Genomic DNA, 27,345 nt, shown 5'->3' on the forward strand with positions numbered 1-27,345 from the left:
GTACTGTGCAGCAGTCTTTTAGGCATCTGTACAATAGGCCCCATAGTAAAAAATGTCTCATCTAGAACAGAGAGTATGAGCCATTACTCTGATGAAATGCTGATAATTACATATATACATTCAATAACTGCTTTCAAAGCATAGAACTTTAACAAAAATCATGAAAAATAACAGGATGCACTGATGAAGCAGCTAGAGTCAGGGAAATATTTAAAACTAACAGAACTGTAATGAACAATTTTGTACTAGATATTTTGCATCTCACATGTGTCTTTTATTAACTGTTCAAGAGATAAATTTATGATGAGAATGTGATTTAACTGAAAATTATTTGTTTTTTAATAACAAAGATCTACCACCAACAATCATCTACTCCTTCATAACAGCTTCAAGAACAGCCAGTAAACTTTGGCTTTTCAGGAATGTTTTATTTTGCAGTGGCTTCCAACCAATCTGAATTGAACTTCTATCAAAAGTGGTAGTTTCTTTATGTATTTGAATTTTAAGTGAAGTGCTTTAGGAAGATTAAGCAAATAAAGTGCAACAAAAGTCATTCACAATGTTCCTTAATCAATGATAATACGATTTAAAGGTTGGATAAACCATTAAGCAATTGTTACTCTTCAATTCTGTCTACTGAAAATTAAGTGAGGTAGAGGTATGCATGCAAAGCAATGCAAGGAAGCATGGCTAGAGTGGATTTTTAATTTGTTTGTGGGTTTTTTTTTTTTTTTTTGAGTCTTAATTTATTTGAGAATTTTTTTTGATGTCTCAGTAGACTGACGTTTAGGGAATCAATTTTGCAAGGCACTTAAAAATCTCAGTTGTCACAAGTGTTCTTAGATGCTCAAGTTATGCAAAATTTGACAGGATGAGATACCTAATTATTAAAAACTCCTGTTGATTTTTTAAATATATATCTAAAACAAATGAGAAAATATTTATTCTCTAAGTTGTGTAGAGAAAAATAAAATCATTTTGTTCAGAAAACCTCAGAATGTTGTTAACCCATAGTAGACTAGAGGCTTTACATAATTTATGCAGAAATTATAGCATTTGTCTGTTAGAACAATTGTGTTTATATTATCATTGCATAGGTATCAATTTCTCATGTCTCCTGTCCTTTCCTACCGAGATTGAAGTTCTTTTGATTTCATGAAGACTTGAGTTACCACTACAGAAGCCTTCTGAAAATTCCATTCTGTATGTCTGTGATTTCCTAAATTTTTTGATGCAGAAGTTTCTGGTAATGTCATCTTGACTCTCCAGACGCAAAATTATATAAAGAAAATCCACAGTAGGATTATTTGGCACATTTCAAAGACACAAAAACAATTGACATGAATTAAACAGAAGACTTGTTTTCTACAATCCACTGAACAAAAAATGAGTATTGGACCTGATTTTCCTTCATTGGGAGTCAGTAAGAGTTTTTCTTTTCTGGAAGAGAAAGTAGGAGAAAGTCCTATTTGCTAACTAAAATGAGAATCAAGAATAGTCAGGAATACAATGGCTGAATTTTGAAATAGTCAGGAAATTTTCAAGAGCCCATCTTAGCAATAATGAAATAATAGCAAGATACTGATTTTTTTGTATGCTTCATTTCCAAAGCTAAAAAGTAAATTTGTTTTAGTTTGACAAAGTCCAACTACAATGTAAGAGCAAATGAAACCACATTTTAAAACAAAATGACGACGAAAGAAATTTAAAATTATCAGTTTTTTTTTGCTTTGTTTTGTTTTTAATCAAAACTATTTTTCTTCTGATTTACCTGGTAAGATTAAATGTTTTAGGTTCTGATTATCAACTTGTCTTAGACAGTTTCTATCGTCATTAGGTATAAGCCATGAATCGCAAGCTCTGTTAAAAAAATTGAAATTTAAAATAAATTAATCATCATTACAATAATTCAGGTAATAATAGAACAGTGCAACACTACATACAAGTTTTATGACGCAGTGTTGTCAACATTTAAATGAGAAATTTCTGTGTATCAGACCTTTAAAAATATTCTGCTCCAGAAGGGAAGCATTGAATCCATCAAATATGGTAGCTAAAATTTAGGAATACAGAAACCTAGGAATTGAATGGATCTTCTAGATCTCGAAGCCCCGACCCTGGAATATGCTTCTAGTCAAACTTTGTTTCTGACCTGTAGTTCCCTCTTCCTTTTCCTTCCATCTCTGCAAGGCACAGGATCCAAACATTATCATTTAGGTCTCACTTCTACTCTACTCTCAGCATGACCACAACAATCTTCTCCTCCTCCAGCTCCCACAGTATGGAGTGCTTTCCTACATTACCCTGCAAGTGGGATTGTTTATTTTCCTCTACTTTCACTGAGGAATAAGAACTCCAGATTCTTGGCAGGATCACTTTCTCAATGTAGCCACATGAAAAAGAAGGGCCAACAAGTTGGCCACACTTGTTAAAAGTCCTCAAAGTGGTAGAAGTTCAACAGAAGATCAACAGCTCTACAACCATGTTTGTTGTTGATTTTATTTTGTTTTGTTTTTACAATGTGTGTGTTTTTACAGTTTTCCCCTCCACCTACTATAACTAAAACCAATCCAGTGTAGCCTTTTTCCTCTAACTTTTAAATTATTTTTTCATACACTTTTCGATACATGTATTTCACGTATCTTTTCAATTCATGTATTGTATCTTAGCACACTGTTTTTGACTAAATTCCCAAATCAGTCTTTTTCCTTATTTTTAAACATACATAAAATATAATATATATATATATATGCTTATATATAATATAAATAAGGGTATGCTGAAGGAGAGAGTGTCTGCTGCTTCAGAGTATTTGGACGAGGAACTTTATAATGCAAAAGGGGATAATGAGAAAAGGAGGAAACCATGAATCAGAAGATACAGAGGCATAAATCCAACCAACAAATGATAAGGAAGGCAATAAGGGGAAGCACACTTGGTCAGTCACACTGATTAGTGAGGGTATGTGGAATGTGGGAATGTTTATTTTTGTAAGATTATCTAGCTGGGGACCTTGTCAGATGGAAAAGGAAAACAGGGAAGCTAGAATAAAAAAAAAAAAAATACAGAGACACAAAATTGACAGGCAAATATAACAGAGACAAAGAAAAGGAGCAAACCTTGTCAGTCGCACTAGTTGATGGGCTATGAAGAAATTGCAGGGAAACCGTGACTTGCCACTTATAAGGACGCAAACCTGAGGGTACAAGACGTTGCAGGGGTCGGTGGAGCTGTGCAAACTCATGAGGCAATGTGCACGGGAAGGGAAGCAGGGAAAACTAAAGAGGAATGGACAGAAAGTGGTATAAAAAGTGTTGGTGGAGTGTTAAATGGGGCTGATAACACACTTGTCAGACAGAGCCTGTGCCTGATTACCACAGTGTGTCCTGTCTTCTCATTAAATCCTTGCTTTAGTATCTCTCTGTGGAATCTCACTCTCTATCCCATGTGTGTGTATGAATGCTACAGAGAGGAGGTGCTAGCTGCTGGAGGACTGTCATGAGTGGATTTGGGACTGCAGTCAGACTGGGGGCGCAGGTGCCACTGGCCTGGGGTGTTAGTTACGTGAGCTGGGGGATGTCAGCTGCCAGCTAGTGTGCATCCTGGAAACGAGCCGCTAGAGGGAACTGGTGTGAGTGATGCCAGTGAGTGGTTGCAGTGAGACTGTGGGTCACAGCCCACGTGCCTGGGGCCAGCTGTTGGGGAGGCCAAGTGTCTGTGTCTGCCCCAAACTATGCCTCTTACAGACACTGGAGAGATTTTATTTTAAAGACATAAAGGAATAATGTAATTGCAGTTAAATTAACATCTTTAGGATGTCAATGTTTTAGTTACAGTTATAATATGCTCTGGAAAGCTATATATTATTTATTTACTCCAGTGAGTAACAATTTTTTAATAAAAATTTAAGGGAGGGTTTCAGTTAACATAGCTAAGTTTGGCTTCCAAACAATGTAGTTTGGTTTGGTAACTACAACATACAATTATCCCTCTTGTCAGTCTTAACCACCATCTCATAGATTAGACTCATACCATGAAGTCAAGTGTAATTTCATTGGATACAAGAACATTTTAAATATTATGCAAAACTCTGACATCAGTTTACATCAATGCCTGTGAATTCCTGACCAGTTTTTTATTTCCTTATTCATACTGAACCATTAGTTAACAGATAACTACCTAAAATTAAATTACACAGATGAAGAAAATATTGTCATGGCATGGTACATGTAAGGTAATGTAGTGTAATCTAATCTAATTTAATCTAATCTAATCTAACATAACTCTAATATAATATAAATATAGCTTCCTAAAAAAAGTGAACTGTGAATTTTAAAAATCAGGATGCATAGGTTAACTGCTTCACTACAATGAAAATAAAATACTTGAATATGTAAACACTCTCAGTTGTTCTGAAGAGCAGATAAGGTGCTATGCTGTGTGAGCCCTAGACTGTTCCACCTAAACTTGTACCTCATTGTTGATGGTGACCAGTAAGAGTTATTAAGGAACCGCCTGAAAGAAGAAGGATACATACATGCACATACACAGACACAAAGGAAATATATAATAGTGGTGCTCAGATCCAAAGAGCTACACTATAAACTGTAAATAAAATATATGTCATTATACTTCCCCTTCTGCACAGACAAATTTGGAAAATCATTGCACCTTTCTAAAGCGAAGCCATTAGGAATGCTCATAAAAATCTCCTCACTTTCTGGGCTCAGAGGGCACTCTTAGGCCATCCTCTACCTGTCCAGCCCACAATGAGACCTGTCCCCACCCTGCCCATGTGCCCAGGACCACATTTCAACTCAGTCCATGACTATCAGATCACGGATCCCAGTGACACCATAGGAGTGCCTTGTTCAGTCCTGCCTGTGCTCCTGCTCTCTTGATGGACATCGGATCTCTGGAGTAGCCTTGTTTCCAGTCCTGCTGCTTCTGACTGTCCAGGTCCTCTGGATGGGCCTCAGACTTGGTTTCTGGCTTTGTCTTGCCAGGATCTGTTGATGGACCTTGTTACTAGCACCTGGGTCTGCACACCACTCTCAGACCGTGTGGGGCTGTGCCTTGTCAGAAAGGGCCTTTGCTGGGGTTGCCCTTGCTTCCAGCTAATCTTCTCCCTAATGCTCCTTGAAAATGACTGTACGATTGTCTGAAGATACATTATCAAAGTACCTTTGCAGTGCAAACTCCATAAAACAAACAAACAAACAACAACAACAAAACAACAGAGAAAAAAAAAAAGAAAGAAATGGTCTATGGTAATGATCTATGGTAAAATACAATGATAGAGGGCAAGGCTGAAAAGGATCTCAAGAAATATGCAAATTCATCTTTTCACTGAGGCATAGTCACAATATTTCAGAGTCTTGAAAACCACTACTCAGAAATTTAATAACTTGGGCAGAAACTTTGTTTCAGCATTTCACTATTCTCATAACTAACATTTTTCTGATGTTCCCTGCAATTTATTTTTTTTTCTGTTGCCATTTTACACACTGCAAACAAATCCTAAAATTTCTACTCTGAATATTGTAAAAATGCAAGCAATTATGCAGAAAATGCAGCAAATCTAGGCCTACTATATCAAAAACATCAAATTTAAATGATATTATCTTAGTCAGCATTACACAGGCAATCAGTACATGAATGATGTAATAGCCAGACTTCTTGGCTGGGAAATATTGCTACTTGACTGTCACTGATGCTGTGCAGTAACTTTGGGAAACTGGTCTAGATAGCTAAAAAAGATAAACTGCAAAAATTAACTGGGATAATAAACCCTCTTTGAGAGAGTTGGTTAACATTTCAAGATGTTAACATTCTTTGTTCTGACAAATCTTTAAAGATTATGGAGCTGGTTAATTAAAAAGTCTTCAGAAATATATATATAATAAACTGTTAACAGATTAATTCTTCACCCTGTTGTGTTTAGAGACACTGCTGTTGGGTAATGGTACTCTAATAATAAATTAAATAAAAGGGGAAAACAAAACAAACAAATAAACCAAACCAAAACCAAACCGAAAAAAAAAAAAAACAAACCAAACCAAACGCAAACCAAAAAATCATCACTATATGTCAAAGTAAAGTCAGATTAGGGATCTGAGTATTGGTGGTTGAGAGTATAATACAAAGGTCAAAAAGTCACTTCTGAAATTCACTACTGCTGTATTCTTTTTGTTTTTGAGAAGTTTAGGGCTAGTTTATATAGGCAGGTATTTCTAGCAGTTTTGTCTTTCAGGATGTATAATTATGATTATGAAAGAATGAGTTCAGTGTCTTCATGCATGTGCAAGAGACAGACAAGTATGGGACTTGATTCTAATAATAAAAAAAATCAGGGTTGCTAGAAATAAGAATATGCAAATATTTCTATTCATAAAATATTCAAGACAAATTATAGCACTGAAGATGTAAGAGCTAATAAGCAAGAATCTAATACAGCTTTCTCATTTCTGACTGAACTTAAATGTAAAGGAAAAGTATGTGTGGTTTGCAAATCCTGTACTGTATACATCAATTGATTTGATTTAGCAAGGTAAACATTTTTAAAAATGAGTATTTATTATTTTCTGTCTGATCTGATTTCAAATGTGTATTTCAAATTTAGAGAGAATTTTTATTTTCTCCTCTTTACAAAGAACAATCTATTTTCCCCATGGAAAATAGATTCCTATAGATTTCCTATATATAGGAAAAAATAGACAAAGGATGAATTTCCTGTTATGTATTAATTAGCAAATAAATAAATCCATAAGTCCATTAAAAATCAGAAATAAAGATAATGCCACTGATTTTGATCCCCATTTCTTTTTCTTCTGAGGTCAGAATCCATAGGATTTTGACAGCATGTCTGAGCAAGACCCCATTTTGCAACTGACTTATTAACTTTTCGATTATGTGAATAAAAAATTAAATAAGTTAGAAAATATAACCATTCAGTTTTGGAAGCAATACTTTATAACTACTTGGCTTTTTTTTTTCCTTCTTCCTTTTTTAAAATCTTAATTTAATGTATTAATTTTTAATTTATGTATCTTATAATATCCCACTCATATTTGTAGTCAAGGGTTATAGTGTTATACACAAGGGTTATAGTATACGCATCCTCTGATAGCCCTTTCCTGGCAACTTTCTCTTATTGACTTCAGGCTCCTTCTAAGCCTCAGTAGTTTATTTTAACACCTGGTATCTGGAAGCCTGTAGCTTCTCGGTCCTTGACCCTATTTTGCCAAAATGAAAATTCGTTCCCTAAATGAGGTAAGGATCTCTCATTTTCAAGAGCTTGAATATTATGATTGAAATCCTCTTAGGCAAGTAATTTAAAAGAGATCAAAATGTGTCATTTTGGTACACTGAATGGGATCTTTTGAACATATATTTTGATACAATTAGCAAATCCTATTCAAAAACAGCAGATAGGTTTGGGTGCACTTTTAATTGAATGGAGAAGGATATATAAACACCTATATACTCAGTATACGAACACAACAATCTGCTACAGGTATCTTAAAGGAGGCTGTAGCGAGGTAGGGGTTGGTCTATTCTCCCACGTGCCTGGTGACAGGACAAGGGAGAATGGGCTAAAGCTGTGCCAGGAGAGGTTTAGGTTGGATATTAGGAAGAACTTCTTTACTGAAAGGGTTGTTAGGCATTGGAATGGGCTGCCCAGGGAAGTGGTTGAGTCACCATCCCTGGAGGTCTTTAAGAGATGTTTAGATGTCGAGCTTAGTGATATGGTTTAGTGGAGGACTTGTTAGTGTTAGGTCAGAAGTTGGACTGGGTGATCTTGGAGGTCTCTTCCAACCTAGACGATTCTGTGATTCTATGATATAATTACTCTGGTATTTTAGTCATTTGAAAGTATTCAGTTATTAAATTTAAATAAATCCACTACATTATGGAAGTTTGTCTTTTTTTTTTTTTTTTTTTTGCTATGAAAGTTCTTATTTCCTTTATTTCCTTTAATGACTACTATCTAAGCAACAAACATATAGAACATCATTTACAGCAAACTAATTTAACCTGAACCAAGATCACTAGGAAATAAAAGAAATAAAACGGAAACCATCTAAAGCATATGAGATAAGAAATAATGGTAAAGGTCAAAAGATCACAAAGTCAATTGTTGTACAGTATTGATATATTAGTAAAACTATAACCATTGTTATAACTGTGATTAGTCCTGATAAAACCTTAATGAAATTAAACAGACTGATTTAATACTCTGTTCAAAGGTTTACACAAACAGTAATACATATTTGCTTACAATTTCACAAGCAAAATTGTTGAAAAAAGATGCTTGCCTAAACACTAATCTTTTGAATGTTTTTACTTTTTCTAAAATCATCTTTAAAAAATTGACTTGCAAAACTAAATAACTTTTTAAAGAAATAATTTAATAAATGACCTTGCCAACAAATATATTGTACCTCATAAGGATGAAATGACCAGAGATAAATTGTTCTGATCACTTTATTTTAGTCTTTTACAAAGATGGTTGTGGTAGAATACTTCTCTCCATTTTTACTGATTCTTAACTTGAACTTGTAAAAAAAAAAAAAAAAGAACACACACAAAACAAGGACTGTATGCAAACGCATGTAATTATACAAACATTAATCCATGGAAATCCTCATGAAACAAATCCTGCAACGTCTTTTTGTTACAAAAAGAAAATAACTCATTATTTCTTTTCTTTCAAATCCAGGGTATAGTTTGGGGTTTATTTTCAAGAAAAGGAAGGATTTCCTAGATTTCCATCTTATTCTCATTTCCAATAGTCCTTTTTCCCTATTGACATCTAAGGATTTTTCTTGTTTTCTAGCTTCCAGAATCCTGTGAGACAGAAAAACTGAACAAACAAAAATCTCTAAATACCATTACTGCTTTCAGTTCTCACTTGGTAGCTATTACCAGCATAAAGTATGAAAAGAAAGTATATACCAGTGGTTCAGAAAAAGTCTTTGAAAGATAATTTAATCAGTAGTAGGACAGCAAAAATGAACACACCTACATCGCCAAAGGGATAGAATCAGGTCAAAATTAGACTAGACAGACATTTCCAATTTTTTTTTTTTGATGAAAACAATTTTCTCCTTCACCGAACATGAAAATTAATTACGTGCCCAATAATTTAGATGTTCCACACCCTTATCCCAAAGACATGGGAGAGCTACCGAGAACTTCCAAATTATATATAATATAATATATATACAACCTATGAAACTCAGATCTTACTTTGTCATGTTAAAAAAGATTAGTTTCACTGAAGGCAAATGATTGGTTGGAATATCAGTACTTCTCTACCTTCTGAATCTTGAAAAGGATACTAATTATTTCATATTCTTTAGAAGGCAGCTTTCCAAACACTTGTCTTTCCGTAGTATCATAATAATTCAACCAGCATTCATTTAAAGCATTATGTTATGATTGTGATTAGTACTGGCTTTTCTTCCCCTTTGGATAAAGGAAAAAAAAAAAAAAAAAAGAAAGGAAAGGAAAGGAAAGGAAAGGAAAGGAAAGGAAAGGAAAGGAAAGGAAAGGAAAGGAAAGGAAGGGAAGGGAAAGGAAAGGAAAGGAAAGGAAAGGAAAGGAAAGGAAAGGAAAGGAAAGGAAAGGAAAGGAAAGGAAAGGAAAGGAAAGGAAAGGAAAGGAAAGGAAAGGAAAGGAAAGGAAAGGAAAGGAAAGGAAAGGAAAGGAAAGGAAAGGAAAGGAAAGGAAAGGAAAGGAAAGGAAAGGAAAGGAAAGGAAAGGAAAGGAAAGGAAAGGAAAGGAAAGGAAAGGAAAGGAAAGGATTAAGAAAAGGAAAAAAAAATGCATCTTGAGTTTTTAAGGCAAAACCAAACACAAATTTGGATACAATCTAAATTGCTTTGATAATCTTATTTCAAACACCCTTCTTGACCAAAAAAAGGTAAAACATATGGAAAACTGCAACCTGAGAAATGTATTTATTTAATTACATAATTTAAAAGTGAAAGTTTTGGAAAACTTTGGAACTTTTTTCCATTAATTTTGGGAATTAGGGAAAAAATGCACAAATAATCAAACACTCAACCTCTGAAATTCCTTCGAATTCAGCCTTATAATTTTGCAAAAGTTACTTATTCACTCTTATATGAATGAAGGACCAGACCAATTGTGTGGGATATGTGCCATGTACAGGTATCTGTCCAAGAAGAAAGTATGCTATGATATGATTGTTCCTGATGTGCATCTCTGCTGCATGATGTTCACTCTCACAACTTTTTATACCTCATGAGATAGTTCAGTTTTTCCTGGCGATCGGCTCTGGGGCAGACATGTTCTGCAGCGGAGCGGGGGGATCTCGGCGTGTGAGGGTTTTTTTCCTGCATCGAGGCAACTCGAGACAGCCGAGGGGGCCGCCAGGGCCCGGCAGCTCTTGAGAGAGCGGCCGGCGAGGCGTCAGCGGAGCCAGGAGCGGGGTCCGTTCCCTGCCTCCGTTCAAAGGCAGCCCCTAGGGAGTGCGAGCGGCCCGGAGCGCAAGGAGCAGAGCGGGCAAACGGGGCGGGGCGCCTCAGTCAGGGCAGGGAGCGTTCGGACAGGGCATAGCGTCCCTCCTCACTCAGAGTAGCTCGTCTATCGGCCGTTTACCTGTAGGTAAACAAGCCGTGGTCTGCACTAGGCAGAAAGCTCTTCCCAGAAAGTCTGTGGTGACCCAGATTGACTGCCTGCTCAAAAATGCGGCAGTTCAGGTCTCTGGATGCAGGGAGTGCCTGAGCCTGTTGCTGCCATCAGAGGGTGGCAGAGACACCGTGTGTACGAGGTGGAGAGGTTAAGGGCTATCGAGGAGTGTGCGCAGGAGATAGACTGGTGGAGCAACTCCCTGCCAGGCCTGAAAGAAAGACACCGGGGTGATACACCCCAAATAGTGGTGGACCCCCTGCCCAGTTGCTGTTGGGCAGAGGGAGGGGACCTAAGAGATGAGGAGGAATGGCAACAGGTTCCTGCTCAGCATCGCAGGTAACCCCCCTCCCTACCAGCCTCGGTTCCCAGGTGCCTTTACACAAGAGGTTTGAGGCCTTGGAGCCTGAGAGACTGGTGAGTGAGCATGTGGTTGAAAGTTCACCCAGGAGGTTGCCTAAGGTCAGGAAGTTGACCCCACACCTCAAGACTGCCTCCATCAAGAAAGAAAGAAGGGTAATCGTTGTAGGCGACTCCCTTCTCAGGGTAGTAGAGGGCCCTATATATTGCCTGACCGTACCCATAGGGAAGTCTGCTGCCTCCCTGGGGTCAGGGTCAGGGACATTGCCAGAAACCTTCCCAACCTGGTTCACCCCTCTGATTACTGTCCTCTATTGATAGTCCAGGCTGGCAGCGATGAAATTGCTGAGAGAAGCCTGAAGGATATCAAAAGGGACTTCAGGGGACTGGGACAAATAGTAGATGGAGCGGGAGTACAGGTGGTGTTTTCCTCTATCGCTTCAGTGGCAGGGAGGAGTACAGAGAGGACCCAGGAAGCCCACCTGATAAACACATGGCTCAGAGGCTGATGCCATCACAGATTTTTTTTTTTTTTTTTTTTTTTGACCACAGGGCGCTTTACTTGGCACCTGACCTGATAGCTGCAGATGGGTCCCACCTATCTCTAAGTCCAGGAGCTGGCGGGGCTCATTGAGAGGGCTTTAAACTAGGTAGGAAGGGGGACGGAGATGAAATGAGGCTCGTTACAGATGAGCATAGGGGAACAATGTCAGGGCCGGGGGAGAGGGCAATGGCCCTACTGAAGTGCATCTACACGAATGCATGCAGCATGGGGAACAAACAGGAGGAGCTGGAAGCCATTGTGCGACAGGCAAGCTATGACTTGGTTGCCATCACTGAAATGTGGTGGGACCACTCCCATGACTGGAGTGCTGCAATGAATGGTTATAGGCTCTTCAGAAGGGACAGGCAGCACAGAAGGGATGGCAGTGTGGTTCTCTATATTAGAGAGTGTTTTGGTGCTGTGGAACTCAAGGCTGGGAATGATAAGGTTGAGTCCCTATGGGTTATGATCGTCGGGAAGGCCAACAAGGCAAGCATCCTGGTGGGGGTCTGTTATAGACCACCAAACCAGGATGAGGAGACGGATGAGGAGCTGCTGGCAGAAGTCGTGCAATCGCCAGTGCTTGTTCTTGTGGGGGACTTCAACTTCCCAGATATCTGCTGGAAATACAATACAGATCAGAGGAAGCAGTCTAGGAGGTTTCTGGAGAGCACGGAAGATAGCTTCCTGACGCAGCTGGTTAGTGGGCCTACCAGAGGACATGCCCCGCTAGACCTTCTGTTCACAAACAGAGAAGGACTGGTGGGAGATGTGGTGGTCAGGAGCTGTCTTGGGCAAAGTGACCACAAAATGGTAGAGTTCTCTATTCTTGGTGAAGTCAGGAGGGGGATCAGTAAAACTGCTGTCTTGCACTTCTGGAGGGCTGACTTTGAGCTGTTCAGGACACTGGTTAGCAGAGTCCCTTGGGAGGCAGTCCTGAAGGGCAGAGGAGTCCAGGAAGGCTGGGCACTCTTCAAGAAGGAAATCTTAAAGACTCAGGAGCAGACCATCCCCATTTGCCCAAAAATGAGCTGGTGCGGAAGAACAGCCTAGCTGAACAGAGAGCTGCAGCTAGAGCTCAGGAAGAAAAAGAGGGTTTATGACCTTTGGAAAGGAGGGCGGGCCACTCAGGAGGACTATAAGGACGTTGCGAGGTTGTGCAGGAACAATATTAGAAAGGCCAAAGCTCATCTGGATCTCAATCTGGCTACTGCTGTTAAAGGTAACAAAAAATATTTTTATAAATACATAAATACGAAAAGGAGGACTAAGGAGAATCTCCATCATTTACTGGATGCAGGGGGAAACTTAGTGACAAGAGATGAGGAAAAGGCTGAGGTGCTTAATGCCTTCTTTTCCTCAGTGTTTAGCAGCAAGACCAGTTGTTCTCTGGGTTCCCAGCCCCCTCAGCTGGTGTAAGGGGATGGGGAGCAGAATGTGGCCCTCTTAATCCACGAGGTTGGTGACCTGCTACAGCACTTAGATGTACGCAAGTTGATGGGGCTGGATGGGATCCACCCGAGGGTACTGAGAGAACTGGCAGAAGTGCTGACCAAGCCGCTTTCCATCATTTATCAGCAGTCCTGGATATCAGAGGAGGTCCCAGTCGACTGGTGGCTAGCAAACGTGATGCCCATCTAAAAGAGGGGCCAGAGTGTGGACCCGGGAAACTATAGGCCTGTCAGTCTGACTTCAGTGCCGGGGAAGCTCACAGAGCAGATTATGTTGAATGTCATCATGCAACACTTGCAGAGCAACCAGGCGATCAGGCCCAGTCAACATGGGTTTATGAAAGGTAGGTCCTGCTTGACGAACCCGATCTCCTTCTATGACAAAGTGACGCGCTCGGTGGACGAGGGAAAGGCTGTGGATGTGGTCTACTTTGACTTCAGTAAAGCTTTTGACACTGTTTCCCACAGCATTCTCCTGAAGAAACTGGCTGCTCTTGGCTTGGACTGGCGTACGCTTCACTGGGTTAAATACTGGTTGGATAGCCAGGCCCAAAGAGTTGTGGTGAATCCAGTTGGAGGCTGGTCACGAGTGGTGTCCCCCAGGACTCAGTACTAGGACCAGTTCTCTTCAATATCTTTAACGATGATCTGGATGAGGGGATCGAGTGCACCCTCAGTAAGTTTGCAGACGACACCAAGTTAGGTGCATGTGTCTATCTGCTTGAGGGTAGGAAGGCTGTGCAGGAGGATCTGGATAGGCTGGACCGATGGGCTGAGGTCAACTGTATGAAGTTCAACAAGGCCAAGTGCCGGGTCCTGCACCTGGGGCGTAACAACCCCAAGCAGTGCTACAGGCTGGGAGATGAGTGGTTGGAAAGTTGCCTGGCAGAGAAGGACCTGGGAGTATTGGTTGATAGGCAGCTGAATATGAGCCAGCAGTGTGCTCAGGTGGCCAAGAAGGCCAACAGCATCCTGGCTTGTATCAGAAACAGTGTGGCCAGCAGCACTAGGGAAGTGATTGTCCCCCGACTCGGCTCTGGTGAGGCCACACCTCGAGTACTGTGTTCAGTTTTGGGCCCCTCACTACAGGAAGGACATCGAGGTGCTGGAGCCTGTCCAGAGAAGGGCAACAAAGCTGGTGAGGGGTCTGGAGAACAAGTCTTACGAGGAGTGGCTGAGGGAGCTGGGGTTGTTTAGCCTGAAGAAGAGGAGGCTCAGGGGCAACCTTACTGCTCTCTTGTAGTGGGTTTATGTGGCAAGGTTTTGGTAGCAGGGGGCCATAGAGGTGGCTTCTGTGAGAAGAATCTAGAAGCTGCCCCATGTTAGGTAAGGACCCCACTGCTGACCAGAGCTGAGCCAATAAGTGATGTTGTTTTGCGCCTCTGTGAGAGCATATTTAAGACAGGGGAAAAAAACGCTGCGCCACACAGCAGCTGGGAGAGTGAGAGGAGTGAGAAACAGCCTTGCAGGCGCCAAGGTCAGTGAAGAAGGAGGGGGAGAGGTGCTCCAGGCTTCGGAGCAGAAGTCCCTTGCGGCCTGTGGTGAGGACCATGGTGAAGCAGGCTGTCCCTCTGCAGCCCATGGAGTACAATGGTGGAGCAGGGTTCCACGCTGCAGCCTGTGGAGGAGACCACGGTGGAGCAGGTGGACCTGCACTGACGGAGGCTGCGGCCTGTGGAAGACCCCTGCCAGATCAGATTCCGGGCCGGACCTGTAGCCCATGGAGAGGAGACCACGCAGGAGCAGGTGACCTCGCAGGAGCTGCTGCCCGTGGGGGATCCAGGTTGGAGCAGTTCACTCCTGAGGGATGGACCCTGTGGTACGGACCCATATCTGGAGCAGTTCTTGAAGAGCTGCTGCCTGTGGGCAGCCCACGCCGGATCAGTTCAGCAAGGACTGCATCTGGTGGGAGGGACCCCACAGCACAGGGGACGAGAGTGACCGAGAAGGAGTGGCGGAGACGAAGCACTGTAGACTGACCATAACCCCCATTCCCCAGTTCCCCTGCACTGCTCAGGGGGAGGAGGTGGAAGAGGGTGGATGGGGGGGAAGGTGCTTTTGTTTTTTTTCCTTTGTTTCTCGCTTGTCTAGCTTGTTAGTAATAGGCAATAAATCTTACTATCTCCCTATGCTGTCTGTTTTGCCTGTCACAATAATTACTGCGCAATCTCCTCGTCCTTATCTCAACCCTTGAGACCTTTTCATTGTATTTTCTCCCCGTTCCTCTTTGAGGAGGGGGAGTGAGAGAGCGGTTGTGGTGGAGCTTGGCTGCCCACCCCAGTGAAACCACCACATCTCTTCAGGTACCTTACAGCAGGCTATAGTGAAGTGGGGATTGATCTATTCTTCCACGTACCTTGTGATAGGACAAGGGGGTACGGGCTAAAGTTGCCCTAGGGGAGATTTAGGTTGGATATTAGGAAGAACTTCTTTACTGGAAGGGTTGTTAGGCATTGGAATGGGCTGCCCAGGGAAGTGGTGGAGTCATCATCCCTGGAGGTATTTAAAAGATGTTTAGATGTAGAGTTTAGTGATATGGTTTAGTGGAGGACTTGTAAGTGTTAGGTCGTAAGTTGGACTAGGTGATCTTGGAGGTCTCTTCCAACCTAAATGATTCTGTGATTCTGTCCATTTCTTAATTCATCCTAAGATATAAGAGACAATACATTTCTGGATGGTTCTATAATGGCAGAAGACTGAAGAAAAAGTGACTATAACTTCTCAAAAACCTGAGTAATGACATTAAAAAGTACTGCCTGGTAAGTCTTATTAAAGTACTGAAAAGAGCCTCGCACATTTATTTAGGATTATTGGTTTTGCTGTGACATGCCTGACAGTCAATTATAAAGTTTCTACTGTGTCCCTTGTGGAGGTTTAGAACAATCTCACATTTAGCAACATTTTTTGTTTATGTGTTAGCGCAGGTGTGACAAAGCTGCTTGCCTGAAGCAGTCTCTCTGTTATTAGGGACATTTATCCTGTTCTTAATAAATTCACATGTGGTTAACAATTCATGCCCTCCCTGCTGTTATATTAACCACACACATACACACACACACAAAAACAAAAAACAAAACCATAACCAAGTAGTGCTTGACAATATTGGATTTTCAGTCAATTCTGTGAGCTTTCTTTTTTGGAGCTACTTTCTCTGCAGCTTTGAGGTACAACATCTTGAAGAAGATTTCTCCATGCCTATATTTAGATGAACAGAAATTAATCTTTATTAAAGTAACCCTCAGCTTTGACAGAGATCTACTTCTCTTTTCATAATTCAATATTGAAAAAATAAAGTACCCTCTCAAAAATGTATTCTTCTAACCTTTAGAAGAGGTGAAAAAACTCCTTATGAAAATAACATTCACAAATATTGATAGCCATCTGTGAATAGCTGCGTATTAGCTAAATTGCTAAGCTTATGAAATGTTGGTGTGGCAATTAAACACTGGTAAATATTTTTCTTATTCTGCCTTAATTCTGAGTGACACATTCAAGAAGTTGTTTTACTAACTATTACTGTTAGTTGTATTTGCTAAATATTCCCCCTGCCTTTGGTAGGGAGGAAGCCTAGAATGACATGAAGGATATTGTCATGGTTTTGGCTGGCATAAAGTTAATTTTCTTCACAGTAGTTCATTTGGTGGTGTGTTTTGGATTTGTGATGAGAGTAGTGTTGATAACACACCAGTGTTCTAGTTATTGCTGAGCAGTGCTTGTACAGAGTCATGGACTTTTCTGCTTCTCATGCTGCCGTGGCACTGAGTAGGCTGGAGCTATTCCATAGTACATGATGTCATACTCTGCAATAAAAGTTTGGGGGACATTCAGAGTGGTGGTATTTGTCTTCCTAAGGAACAGTTATGTGTGATGAGCCCTACTTTCCAGGGAGTGGCTTAACATCTGCTGCTGATGGGAATCATCACAGATTCAAAGAATCATACAATCGTAGAATGGTTTGAGTTGGAAGGGACCTTAAAAATCATCAAGTTTAGATGATTTAGAGGAGCCCCCTCCTAATTCCTTTGGCACAGTTCAGGGGTTTCCTATTGTTCCCTGAAGTATAGCTGTTCCCTGATTCTCCTCTGTCACTGAGAAGTACATTCCCTTCCCCTACATAATCGAGTTTAAAGCTCTGCTAGTAAGTCCAGTTAGCTTGCTGCCCAGAACACTCTTGTCCCACCTGATCAGGTACACACCATCTATTATCAACATGCCTGGTCAAAGGTGCATCCAAGACTGTAGAATCTAAAACCCTGAGCATGGCACCAGCCATGCAGCCAATCATTCATATGATCCATTCATCTCCTTCTTGGGCCCCAGTCTCCAACTGGAACATAAAGGAGCATAATACCCGTGCTCCCAATCCCTTCAATGCATTTCTGAGGAATATAATCATAGAATCATAGAATATCACGAGTTGGAAGGGACCCATAAGGATCATCTAGTCCAACTCTTGGCACCGCACAGGTCTGCCCACAAGTTTAGACCATGTGACTAAGTGCACAGTCCAATCTCTTCTTAAATTCAGACAGGCTTGGTGCAGTGACTACTTCACTGGGGAGCCTGTTCCAGTGTGCGACCACCCTCTCGGTGAAGAACCTCTTCCTGATGTCCAGCCTAAACTTCCCCCGCCTCAGCTTCATACCATTCCCGCGGGTCCTATCACTGGTGTTTACAGTGAATAGGTCAACCGCCTCTCCACTCCCCTTCGCGAGGAACTTGTAGACCACGATGAGGTCCCCCCTCAGCCTCCTCTTCTCCAGGCTGAACAGGCCCAGTGACCTCAGCCGCTCCTCATATGTCTTCCCCTCAAGGCCCTTCACCATCTTCGTTGCCCTCCTCTGGACGCTCTCCATCAGTATAATGTCCTTCTTGTACTGTGGTGCCCAGAACTGCACACAGTACTAGAGGTGAGGCCGCATCAGCGCAGAGTAGAGCAGGAAAATCACCTCCCTCGACCGACTAGCAATGCTGTGCTTGATGCTTCCCAGGATACGGTTGGCCTTCCTGGCTGCCAGGGCACACAGCTGGCTCATATTCAACTTGCTGTCAACCACAACCCCCAGATCCCTCTCTGCGGGGCTGCTGTCCAGCGTCTCGTCGCCCAGTCTGTACGTATAGCTAGGGTTGCCCTGTCCCAGGTGCAGGACCCGGCACTTGCCTTTGTTAAACTTCATGTGGTTGGTGATCGCCCAGCTCTCCAATCTGTCCAGATCTCTCTGCAAGGCCTTTCCACCCTCATCAGAGTCCACAACTCCTCCAAGTTTGGTGTCGTCGGCAAATTTGCTCAAAACACCTTCTAGTCCTACATCCAAATCATTTATAAAGACATTGAAGAGGATTAGCCCTAAAACGGAGCCTTGAGGGACCCCACTAGTGATCATCCGCCAGCCAGATGTGGCCCCATTAACCACAACCCTTTGAGTCCTGCCCATCAGCCAATTGCTCACCCATCGTACGATGTTTTTGTTTAACTGTATGCTGGACATTTTGTCCAGTAGGATCCTATGGGAAACCATGCCAAAAGCTTTGCTGAAGTCCAAAAAGATTACATCAGCTGGTTTCCCTTGGTCAACTAGATGGGTGATCTTATCATAAAAGGAAATCAAATTTGTTAGGCAGGACCTACCCCTCATGAACTCATGTTAGCTGGGACCAATGACTGCATTGTCCCCCAGGTGTGCCTCAATAACTTCAAGGATCATCCTCTCCATAATTTTACCAGGCACTGACATGAGACTGACAGGCCTGTAATTGCTAGGATCTTCTTTCTTACCCTTCTTGAAAATTGGGACATTTGCCAGCTTCCAGTCTACTGGGACCTCTCCAGATTCCCAAGATCGTTGAAAAATAATTGAGAGAGGTCCCGCGATAACATCAGCCAGCTCTTTAAGCACCCTGGGATGGATTCCATCCGGACCCAGGGACTTGTATGGATCCAGGTGGAGCAGCAAATCCCACACACATTCAGGGTCGGTAGGGAGTTTGTCATTCCCACCGTCATGGTCCACCCGCTCAGGGCACCCAGGGTCCCGAAGCCCATCATCAGCATTGAAGACAGAGGTGAAGAAGGCATTAAACATCTGCTTTGCCTATGTCATTGTCTGTGAGGAGACCTTCCCCGTCAAGTAGCGGACCCATGTTTTCGTTGGTTCTCCTTTTTCTGTTCACATATCTAAAAAAACCTTTTTTATTATCTCTCACAGACATGGCCAGCTTCAACTCTAGTTGGGCTTTGGCCCCGCAAATTTTCTCCCTACAAACATGAACAGCATCCCTGTATTCCTTCCTCGTCGCCTGACCCTCCTTCCAGCAGCCGTACACTTTCTTTTTCCGCCTAAGTTCCAGTAGAAGATCCCTGGTCAGCCAGGCCGGCCTTCTGCCCTGCCTGCCTGACTTCTGATATTTTGGAATCGCCTGATCTTGTGCTTTTAGGAGGCAGTGCTTAAAGACTGACCAGCACTGATGGACGCCTATGCCTTCAAAAGCAGCTTCCCAGGGGACCTTGCTGACTAGTTCCCTGAGCAGCCTGAAGTCTGCTTTCCCCGTATTCAGGGCTGAAGTTTTGGTGGCAGTTTTCCTTCTGTCACCATAAATTCTAAACTCAACCACTTCATGGTCACTATGAACGAGATGGCCGCCAGTTGCCACGTCTCCCACAAGACCCTCTCTGTTTTCCAGCAACAGATCAAAGAGGGCACCTTTCCTAGTTGGCTCTCTTAGCACCTGCACCAAGAAGTTGTCATCTAGGTGCTTTATGAACCTCCTGGACTTGCTTGTGTCAGCCATGTGGTGATCCCAGTTGACGTCTGGCAAGTTGAAATCTCATTGCCACAATAAATCTCAATAGCCACATTGGTGACTGCGGCTGGAGAGGCCGCAAGAGATGCGGAGGCCATGGTTTTCTGCCTGGTCGATACCATGGCCAGGTTTCTCGCAAGCAGGCTACCAGTACCAGTACCGAAGGGAAAGACTGCTGCAAGAGAGTGGTGAGGGGCCCTCCCTGCTCGCCCTGTCTGCACGAACTGCCGCGCTAACTGCCGCGCCACTCCCTTCTGATGCACCATGCCCTGTTTGCCCTCCCTGGTCGCCGCGCTCCTGGTCGCTCGCGCTCCCTAGGGACTGCTTTTGAACGGCTGGGGAGGGGGCGCTGCTGGCTCCGCCTACGCCTCGTCAGCCTCCCTCGCGAGGGCTGCCAGCTCCTGGCGGCTTCCTCGGCTGCTTCGAGTGGCCTCGATGCCGAAAAAAAAACCCTGCCTGTCTCGATCCCCCGCTCCGCTGCAGAACGCGTCTGCCCTGGAGCCGATCGCCTCGGCAAGTATAAAAAAAAGTATATAAACTGCCTTTTGATATTTCAGAGACTCCTCGTTGCAGCCTCATTTGACCCTACGTGAAAGAGGAGGAATGGGTGGTAGTCCTGTGGCTTTACCAGGTTGGGAGCCTCTTCATGATATCACAAAGGCAGGCCCGCAGCAGGCAGCATATCCCTCTAGAGTGATTGTCTGATTGGCAAATAGGTGTTTCTTTGCCCCTCAGCAAGGAATCTCCAATTGCTAACACCTTTTGCACTTTTTTGGTGGTTTGGTTCTAATACAGGTGGTTGGTTGGTTCAGCTTTGTCAGTTTTTCCTTTCCTGGATATTGACCATTATTCACACAGTCGTCTTTTTTCCAGCCCCAGAGTGTTGTATCCATTCCATGGGGGTGCTTTGGGAGCAAGGGGGAGACTTGTCATTCTGCTCCAGAGACAAGGGTCCAGTCTCCCTTGTCTTGTGAATCAGTCAAGATTCCTGAAGTGTGATCACTCAGGATCCGTGTATGCTATGCTGCCTGGTGAGCAATCCTTGCAACATGGCAACTTGCTCAAAAAGTTCATCCAGATGGGCACAGTTGCATCCGCTTGCCTTCAGGCCCTGGGAGGACTTCCAGATTATGGAGCTCCCTGAAATTGAAGGGCTGGCAGCTCTTCCAGTCCTTGGGAGGTCTTTTTGGGGAGATGTCTGCCTGGGAAGGTTGTGGCCCCTCTGTCTTGATTTCAGCCTCAGCCTGGAAGTTGCTGTGGGTGGGCACCATTTTTATTTCAGTAGAAGGTTGCTTCTCGTTGTTCCCAGAAGAGAAGAAATTGGCCTGATTTCCGCCCTCCCTGGGCAACCTCCCACTCCAGCTGTCGTGCCATGCCCTAGTTGCTGTGCTTCCCAGGGGCTTCCTTTGCATTTGTGCGGGTGGCTGCCAGTGTTCCTGGCTCTGCCCAAGCCTTGTCAGCCACCCTCGTGAGGGCTGCAGGCTCCAGGGATCTTTCTCAGCTCCCTGGGGTTTCCTCAGTGCAGGAACCCCTTCACACATCACAATCCCCTGCTCTGATGCAGAATGCACCTGTGCCAGAACTGATTGCCTCCGTGAGTGACCATTAATGGCAGTTACACTGTGTTTAAACATCCCACCACTGAATTCCTTGTTTTGCTTTGTTTGTGCTCTCAGTATTTTCTTTACCGATTAAGCTGTCTTTATCTCAACCCACAAGTTCTTGCAGTTTTACCTTGACAATTCTCTCCCCCATCTCACTGAAGGGAAGTGAGTGAGTGGCTGTGTGGTGCTTAGCTGTCTGCCAGGGTTAAACCAGGACAAATGTTTTCTTCCCTTTGGTTTCTCTTCCAGTCTTCTGGTAAATTGTAGGAGATTTATTTTATTTGCAACTATGATTTTTAAGAAGGACAATGGAACATTGTAAGGGCTGATCTGGAACAGAAATATACTAAAGTTTTCTGATATATTGATTTGTCACAACATAGGCAGGTGAAAGTAACAAATAGAACTAACTGCTCTTCCTCTGACACCTTTCTTTCTGACACAATTTACACTGTGACCCTTTCCTTGTCTTCATGATAATTGAAACTTATGCAGTATACAAATTAATATCTGCAGAGTGATGTTATAAATCTATCTCTAGAGTTATGTCATCTTTAGAATTATGTTATAAAGGACTCACTTTCTACACCTTTCATGTTGTTTTAGGAATGCTCTATATCTCTTACCAAATATACTAGCCATTCAAAATAATAATAATAATAATAATAAAAAAGTTCTTTAAGGCAGTCACACTCTCACACTCACAAATAGATTCATTCACACACTCACACTCACAAACTCACAAGCACCACAGAGAACAAGGGATGATGACTGTTATGTCCTCATCATATCTCTGGCTGTCAAGAACTTGTCATGTTTCTGAGGTTCTTATTGACTAGTGATAACAAACGAGTCTTTGAACAGGTTGTTTATACCTCTCAGGGGTCATCAGCTGTTACATACCAATCTTGTGTCTCAGAATCTTGCTTCAGCCTCCATGGATCTTCAGCCATGTTGTGGACTTCTGTCTTTTGTTTGTTTGTTTTGTTTTTGTTTGTTTGTTTGTTTTTGTTTTTGTTTTGTTTGTTTGTTTGCTTTGTTTTTTCTTCTGGTGCTAACACACACACACAGTTTCATATGTTAATTATATATATCAATATTTTTCTTACAAATCTCTACACTGGGATGTGTCGATTAATAAAACTATTTACTTAGTTTTAATTTCCTCATTGTTTTAATAAATCTGCGTCTTGTTGCAATTATTATAGCAATTTATCTAACACTCATGATAATTTTGTGAAGCTATTTCCTGAAAAGGAACACGTGCTAATCTCTGAAAAAGACATTAAGAATTTGTGAAACATAAACCCACTTCTCAATTGAAAGACAGGGTTGCATTATACACCCATAGAAAACAATAAGAACTTTCTGTGAATAAAGATGAAAAATCAGAGGAAAGAAAATTTAATAATAATAATAAATATTAATATTTGTGGTGCAGACTATGATGGAATTATATCTTAAATGTGTTTATTAGCCCAGGGACTGGGACTGGGGGAGAAAAAAATCTACCATATATGTGGAAAAAAAATCAATAAAGTTGGTTTCACAACCAGTCAGATAAATCTGGACACTCTTTTTGAGGATTGCATACACGGTTTAAAGGATATAAATGATGTTAGTATATACGCATGCAAAAAATGTACAATGCAAGTGCAGACTTCTGAACGGCATTTTAAGTTTGTGCAAAATGCTCTGCAAGAGAAGACTGACCTGTATCTTATCCCCATAGAGAGCTATTTAAACAAAAAGACAGACAGACAGAAAGAAACAAAGAAAAAAAAGAAAGTAAAAGAAGGAAAAAAGAGAGAAAGAAGGAAAGTAAGAAAGAGAGAGAGAAGGAAAGAGGAGGAAAGGAAAGAAACTTGGAAAGCCAACCAATTGTTCAGAGAGTGGCACATGAGTGTATGCATTCATGCACCTGCATTCACACACAGACCCTCACAGTAGTCACAAATAGGCATAAAGATAATCTCTTTTTGATTGGAATGTTTATAAGAACTTTAAATTTCAGACTGCATTTTCTTTCTTGCACTGCTCAGGAAGATCATATTTCTGAGGAAGGTGCAGCATCACTGGCATGTAGCTGGTTATTAAAAGCTCAGATGTATATTTTCATGGCATTATGCAATGCTGCTTATAGCAATAAAAATATAACTAGTATTATGTTTGGAAATTGGTAGAATTTTGTGAACAAAAATAGCCTTATGTTGGTTTGCTGTCATTTTAAGGGGTAGGTGGTGCATTTCTATATCACTGTCTAACAGAAGTGCTGTTTCTGTCTCAGGATATTTGCTGGCACCTATCAGTATTACTGCAGACACCCTGAGCAGCATAAGAAAGCAAGAAGTTAAGCAGAGGTACTCCTTGGAAATATCAGTTTACTACTTCCTATCCCAAGTTATCTGTTCACTGACATCTTTGGAATATCTGGGAATAGAATGAATGATCAAAGGCTTTCTTTCAGGTACTGAAAGTTTTTCTCTATGAACACTCTGTTTTCCAGGTTGTTCAGGAGGTACTCATATTCTTTTCTTCTCCTTAGTATACATCCTGCTGATCTTCTTTAACACAGTGATCCTGACGATGACTTAGGTCTCAAATATTTTGTTGTCTTAAGGACTTGGGAAAGATTTCAAAGATTTATTTCCTTCTTCTTCCTTCCCCCGTGTAATTACACAGTAGTGGCCTTAGCAATGTTATAAAGAGATAGATCACTTTCTCTACTTCCATCTGATCTAATATAATCAGTGGAATCAGTTCTTCTAAATTACATAGAGTGTATTCGGGATTTCCAAGATAATATCCTCATGTATTACCATCTAGACGACTATTCCCCAAAATTGCCCTCAGAACTTTACAGATATAACCTGCCTTATCACTTCTCATATGAGTTTGATTTTACTAAAATTCAGCTTACTGGATTCAATCAATTTAGCCAAGATATTAAGATTATGGTAGCAATATCCTACTCTCTTAATTATTTATTTTCCCCCACTCTCTGTCATCAGCAAATTTTATTATCAAAGACATTTAGATCATCAATCTAGATCATTGATAAAAGAACATTAGTGTCATGCCTAATATCAGTTCTTGAATACCCCATTAGATTATGCCATGCACATTGATATCTCATCATGAACTATGACAAATTAAGATGCCATATACATTGTATCAGACATAAAGTCAGAATTCTGTCCAGTGGGAGATAAAGCTGCTCTAAAATGTATCTTTTCGGAGAACAAGAGAGGCTACCAATTGTATTAGAAGAAGGAAAGCCTAAGCCATAATAGGTTTTTATCGATAATATGTACATGGATATAAATAAAAATTATGTTCTTTGACTGCTGATTTATGTTGGAAGACTTTGTTTACTACTTTCTGTCTGAAAGCAAAATAACATCACTATCTCCAGATTAGAAACTAATCTACTCTGACCTATGAACTGGAAGTTCTAGGATCTAAATTTCCAAAGAAAAGAAAATCTTAGAACACACAGAAGCAGAGCATACACAACTCAATAAAATCCCACCAAGACAAGAAGGGAAAATGAAGATAAATCCATGTATGTCTTGCAAAATTTCAGATGGGAAGAAGTAGGAAGACAGCTGCAGCTAATGCACCTGGAGTTTCCTCTCCAGTTCTTTTATTACCTTAATTTAAAATGAGTTTAGTGCTAATAAAGTTTCTAGCAAAACAAAGTTTCAGATTACAGACAAGAGTTTTATTCTCTAGGGAAAAATGCTGATGACTACACAGGATCAATCCCTCTGTTCAGGCAAAGAATTAAATTAGTTATAGAACGTTAGCTTTTTCTGCTGCGGAGAGTGGTAAACAAACATCTTTCTTGGCTTCACCTACTCACCTTTGTTATATGCATAGGGAACTTAGTAATTATATCTGCTGTATAAGGGAAATAATGACATCCTCCACTCTGTGGCTGTATTTTTTTTTCAATATGTGGCTGGGTAGGAAATAAATAAGCTCAATGGAATTCAGAGGAAAACCTGATGTTGACATTACCCTGTTCAAGAGATTGCAATTTTGATCAACTTTAAACAAGTAATTGTGTTAATTTGTAAAAGACAAGAAAATTTCCAAACTTTATCATTTTCAAATCAAATGATTATTGTTAATAGTGGTAATAATTTTGTCTTACAGCTAATACTGTTTTTTGCATAAGGGCAACCCATTTGACCTTTCCTAAATGTCAGCAATAATATTTAATATGAATATGCTTCACCGACACTTTAAACACTCATATAATGTTTAATATTAAAAGATAATAATCTTGGTATTTGTACCAAAATGTCACTGAATATTGCTTGAATAGTGAGCATGCTGGCTTAATAGTAAGGTGTGTTTCCAAACCTGATATTATCAGATAGCTTAAGAAATTGGTATGGAGGAGGACTGTTGTTGTTTACATACTTATTATTATTATTATTATTATTATTATTATTATTATTATTATTATTATTATTTTAGCTTTTATTTTAAACAACTGAGTGTTTAGAACACCTTCTTTTATAAGCAGTTTGGTGATTGGGATTCATCTTGAATGATTACATGGAAATATGTAAAAGAGCAAAGAAAATATTTGTTTCTTCTCTTAATGAAGTTGTATGTTCACACTCTTAGATCCTAAATATTCGTAGGAATGAGTACATCGGCAATCATATCCAGTGAAAAAAATAGCCTAACAATTTAGTTACTTAATACTGATTACTCATGAACTAGGTGTTAAGGCACTCTGAACAAGCAGAAACCTCAGATGTGTGATCAAAACAAAACAAAACAAAAACTTAAATTTATAAGATACTTATGATGAATGAATAGGAAATATCACTAACATGCTATATGCTTGAAAAAGAATGAATTCTGAAGTCAGATCACCTGAAAAGCTTCTCCACTCACATTGACCTAAGCCCTAGAATTACCTTTGAGGTCTTCTGGCAAAATATATGTATTAAATTTTATTTGTTGGGATGCAGGTAAGACATTTGCAAGTAAAACATCCATCATCAGTCCAGATTTAAAAAAAAAAAAAAAAAAGATAGAAAAAGAGCTTTCTGTAGAACTTATTTGGGAAAGTAAATCATTTACAGGAAGAAGGATAAATATGCATCACATGGTCCACAGAATATCTATATCATCTTTCTCCAACCTAAATGGTGACAAATAGCATAAAATTCAAAGGAACAGGTTAAATTAATGAAAGGGAAAGAGATACAGAAATTAAAGATGGTATCAGGCAGTTAACTCTTTTTTCCGTATGGCTGACCAACAGTAGTACTTCTTACACTGCCTAGTGTTACCCAGTCAAACCATCTACCTGAGAAGATCAGAGGGAGATATATGCAGAAAATCAAATAACTTTGAAAGTAATATTATTATATCAATCCTAATAAGAATGAACAGAAGATGGTAAATGGAAGCATTCTGGTAAATGTTGTACCTGGAAGTGTACAGAAACTGGTCTATCCCTGTTTTCAAGAAGACTGGTGGCTAGAAAAGAGTATTAATGAAGACCATGTCTTCATAGCCACACCTTAGTTCAGTTTTATTACACTAGTTTACTTGGTCTGTCTATGTTTCATACAGTCATAGAATCACAGAATTGTTAGGGTAAGAGGGAACCTTAAAGATCATCTAGTTCCTCCACTAGACCAGTTTGCGCAAAGCCCCATCCAGCCTGGCCTTACACATTCCAGGGATGGGTTATCCACAACTTCTCTGTGCAGTCTGTTCCAGTGCCTCACCACCATTTGAGTAAAGAATTTCTTCCTAATATCTGATCTAAATCTTCCCTCTTCTCATTTGAAGCCATTACTCCTTCTCCTATGACTACACTCCCTGAAAAAGAGTCCCTCTCCTGCTTTCCTGTAGGCCTCCTTTAGGTACCAGAAGACTTCTAGAAGGTCTC

General features: G+C 41.0%; 1 protein-coding gene across 7 annotated transcripts in view; it reads left to right on the forward strand.

The window, feature by feature from the left end:
• LOC308193831 (uncharacterized protein) overlaps nt 1-27,345 on the forward strand; it is an 82,569-nt gene that overhangs the window by 39,652 nt on the left and 15,572 nt on the right. Inside the window, exon 3 of one of the 7 annotated variants that reach the window (XR_013949966.1) lies at nt 23,707-23,886. The exons of 5 other annotated variants lie outside the window; for them this stretch is intronic. The gene's annotated coding sequence lies outside the window, so the exon portion shown is untranslated. Of the gene's footprint in view, nt 1-23,706; nt 24,511-27,345 lie in introns of those variants that run through there. One more of the 7 variants, XR_013949968.1, reaches the window with a different exon arrangement.

Source organism: Anser brachyrhynchus (genome assembly GCF_964034855.1).
Source record: "Anser brachyrhynchus genome assembly, chromosome: 4".
Classification (NCBI taxonomy): Eukaryota; Metazoa; Chordata; class Aves; order Anseriformes; family Anatidae; genus Anser; species Anser brachyrhynchus.